This window comes from Mytilus edulis, chromosome 10, assembly GCF_963676685.1.
Source record: "Mytilus edulis chromosome 10, xbMytEdul2.2, whole genome shotgun sequence".
Lineage (NCBI taxonomy): Eukaryota > Metazoa > Mollusca > Bivalvia > Mytilida > Mytilidae > Mytilus > Mytilus edulis.
Genome location: NC_092353.1, coordinates 31,258,200 through 31,262,351, shown reverse-complemented (window position 1 = coordinate 31,262,351; position 4,152 = coordinate 31,258,200).

Sequence of the window (4,152 nt, the reverse complement as noted above, 5' to 3'; positions counted from 1 at the left end):
TTGTATAGAATCTGTTGGAGTATGATAGTTTATTGATCTTCTTGTTTCAAGAGTAGCACGATTGATATTCGGTAATTGTAGATGTTTGCTACTTATCTTTCCACTCTTTTCAAATAGGGTCCCATACTGAACTGCTGTGCTCTAGATGTGGTCAAATCAAGGCAATATTAGTTATGGAGGGCATTACTATAAATTTTTACTTACAAAAGTTAGTTGTGATGCTTTGTTTATCTTGGAGTTTCTACTGGAGCTTATTGTCCTGCTCATGGGTGATGCTCAAGGTTGGTACCATGTGAGAAGTATGGTCTTTCAATTCGATATCGGATATTATAAGTAACTCATAAGGCATATCATTACTTTAGATTAAATGATAGTTTCCAATTCATACACCACCTTTCTAAGCCAGTATGGTCTTTCTGTAGTTTCTTGATATGTCATTTCCAGGTTGATGTTACAGATTTTTAAACAGTCAACTGCAAAGAGTCTTATGCTAATACCAACTGTTATTTCATCCACTATGCCCTTTATGTACAAACGAAAATGTATCAGAATAGTGCATTGAAAAATTCCTGATCGTATTGTAGCAGATGTGAGATGTTCTTATCTAGAAGGGTGATTTGTTTGTGTTTTCGAGCCAATTGTATATCCAATTGACATAACTTCTGATAAGTCCATTAAGTCGCAGCTCATGTACTAAGAGGCGATTGTGTACGGCTTTGAATGCTTTCTTGAAACCTAAAGGAAGCATAAATGCTTTTATGACCTCTTATTTTCATTAGTTTCATAATTTGCAGGTTTCACAAAGGCTGAATAAAATACTATCCTCATATTTTTATATATTCAAAATTCCCGAATTTAAAGCTGAAATCAACAGCTATGACAATACTTAAAAATATGTCACAATATGACCCCATTTATGGCAATTTGTAAACAGATCCCAGGCTTACGCTATCATTAACCTGAAAGTTTTCCATTTCTTATTTTAGTGATGTATGATTTAGCCGTGTGTTCGATTGGCGCATTACATTTTCGTTTATTTAACTGCTGCTGGTCTATAGGCGTTCAGCAGTGTTTATGATTTATTTTTCATACAAGTTGCTCTTTCTAAATCTCTACAGGTATGATGATAGGAGTTTTTTTATATCATGATTATACTTAAAATGACGTTCTCCACGATTTTGCATGGAACCTCTTTCTAAAAAATGAACATTAATTTTAACAGCAATCAAAGCTAGGCTTCAAAGTAATTGTGATAATACATATTCTAGAGGTATGGTATCATTAACCAGTTGTGGATTTTACAAAATTTCATAGATCTTTTAGAGTAAATACAACACAAGATTCTTTCATCTTGCAATACTAGAAGTATCAAATCATTTGACTTTTCTACACTTTACACAAGAATTCCCAATCCTAAAATAATAGTTATCAAAGGTACCAGGATTATAATTTAGTACGCCAGACGCGCGTTTCGTCTGCATAAGACTCATCAGTGACGCTCATATCAAAATATTTATAAAGCCAAACAGGTACAAAGTTAAAGAGCATTGAGGATTCAAAATTCCAAAAAGTTGTGCCAAATACGGCTAAGGTAATCTATGCCTGGGATAAGAAAATCCCTAGTTTTTCGAAAAAATTCAAAGTTTTGATATTCATGTCAACACCGAAGTGTTGACTACTGGGCTGGTGATACCATCGGGGACGAAACGTCCACCAGCAGTGGCATCGAAGACGAATTGGAAGAGTTGGCCCGGCTTGTTTCATAAAAAAATTACCAACGTAGATATGTAAGTGTCTTGTCTCAGAAAGAGATAAATGATACTACGTAAAAAATCATTCTGATTCAAATAAAAATATTCTCTGAAACTGACATTATCAGAACCTTGATTTCTTGATTGACACCATATTTGTTACATGGAGGATATGATTTTCAACAAACAATCGGTACTCCCATGGGAATCAACTGTGCTCTTCCTCTTGTCAAGTTATATCTTTATTCATATGAGACTGACTTCATACAGCAACCATTAGGAAGAAAGATAAGATGTTAACATTATTTTTTCATTTCATTTTCCGCTATACAGATGTTCTTTCACTAAATAATTCATATTTTGATGATCATGTTGAACTCATCTGTCCCTTTGAACATGAAATAAAGGATGCAATAGATACAGTTAAATGTGTCTCATATCTTGACTTACATCTACAAATTAACAATAAGGGTCAAAGCTTTAAAAATGGATACGTTACAATTATTGTAACTTCAAATCCCTCCCCTTCGCCCCAAATGTGACCTTCCGAATTAGACTTGTCAATGTGGAGAGAAGAAGATCGTGGTATATCAATACGGTGAACATATTGAAAATAGCTTGCCTATATGGTAATTTCTATTATTTCATTCGCTATATTAAAGAAGGAATTGTTTTATGCACTTTGTATAGAAATATCACATCAGTTGTGTGATATTTATACTGGCTATTTGTACATTTTCCCCCTAATATTTTCAAAATCATGGACAGGACTTGATATTCGGAAATATTAGGCAATGGTGTTAAGTATCAGTGCAGCAACGTCAGGGTCAGAAAACATTACTCAGCACTCGGAGTATTAGATATGTACTAGAAAACACAAAATTCACTTATTTGTTTAGTTGATTTCTAAGGTTGAGTACCTACCGAATTAGACTATTTATCGGATTTGTTTTCACATCAGGTAGCAATACACAGTTAGGATATTAGTTTCGCATTTTGGCCCCTGTGGATTTTTCAAATAGGAAAGTTATTGTGTAATAAAATTCATTTTTAGACAGCTGAGTGCTAATTTAGCCTTCAAAGATGGTTTATAAGAGCACCAAGATTATTATTTACATGTTTTATGGGCTGTTTTCTGTTTGACAATCCGTATTTTCATAGCTAGACCGGCCATCGGTCCAGAAATTAATGTAATGTTTACAAACACTTTTTTTCTACACGAAGTTTTTGACGCAATTTTTCAAAAAAAAATGAGATGAAAGACATATGATTTTCATTGGATTTGCTGAATGATATATGTACACAGTTTCAGAAAAGGTATTACTTCAAGCGATTGAAATTCTACTTTTAGCCAAATTTTGGGGAAATATGTGACATCTTTTCCCCCCCTTTTCAATATTTTATAACAAATAAATGCAGATTGTTGCCATAGATACACCCAAAACAAATTATATTTTACCATTTTATATACTGGATATAAAATCTATGAAAGATTCTGATTACATACATATTCCCATATATGACACAAACAGTAAGCTTGATATTGCAAGAAAGCAATGAAAAGGGGATGGTAAAATTTATAAGGGCAAATTTTAATATTTTTTCCTAACTGTTTATTGCTACCTAAGCAACACGACGGATGCCACATGTGGAGCAGGATCTTCTTACCCTTCCGAAGCACCTGAGATCACCCCTAGTTTTTTGGTGGGGTTCGTGTTGTTTATTCTTTAGTTTTCTATGTTGTGTCATGTGTGCTGTTGTTTGTTTGTCTTTTTTCGTTTTTAGCCATGGCGTTGTCAAATTGTTTTTGATTTATGAGTTTGACTGTCCCTTTGGTATCTTTCGTTCCTCTCTTGAGTAAGGTTATCGTACCCAAAATTTTTATGACCAAACTCGTCACTTTATTAATGAAACTCATGCAATTTTATTTATACAACCGAACAGCTATCACAAAAAAGTTTTACTATTTCACTTTATTTCATTTTATTCCATATTCTCCACCGAAAAAAAGTATACAATTCAGACAAATTGCAGATAAAAAGAATACAATGTAATTGCATTTTATTTTTTGGTACCGACTTTTTCAACTTAAATATAACCTCGTCCCATCGTGCTCGCATGATATTCTTTCATGCTGATAAAGTCAGTATCAAATTTAAATAAAATGCCGTTACAATTTATTCTATATATATTAGTGTTGTCAACAGTAAACCGATTAACCGGTTAACCGTTCGAACGACAGAATACCGAATACAAAAAACGCTAACAGGTCAACCAGACTTTTTTTTTTGAATTTTAATAGATTTGATATAAATTTGTATTAAAATCATTAAATAATTGTGTTTTCTTTTAAAAATGTCGTCGTGGCAATTAATTTGACGGATCAATTGTCCAGTATATT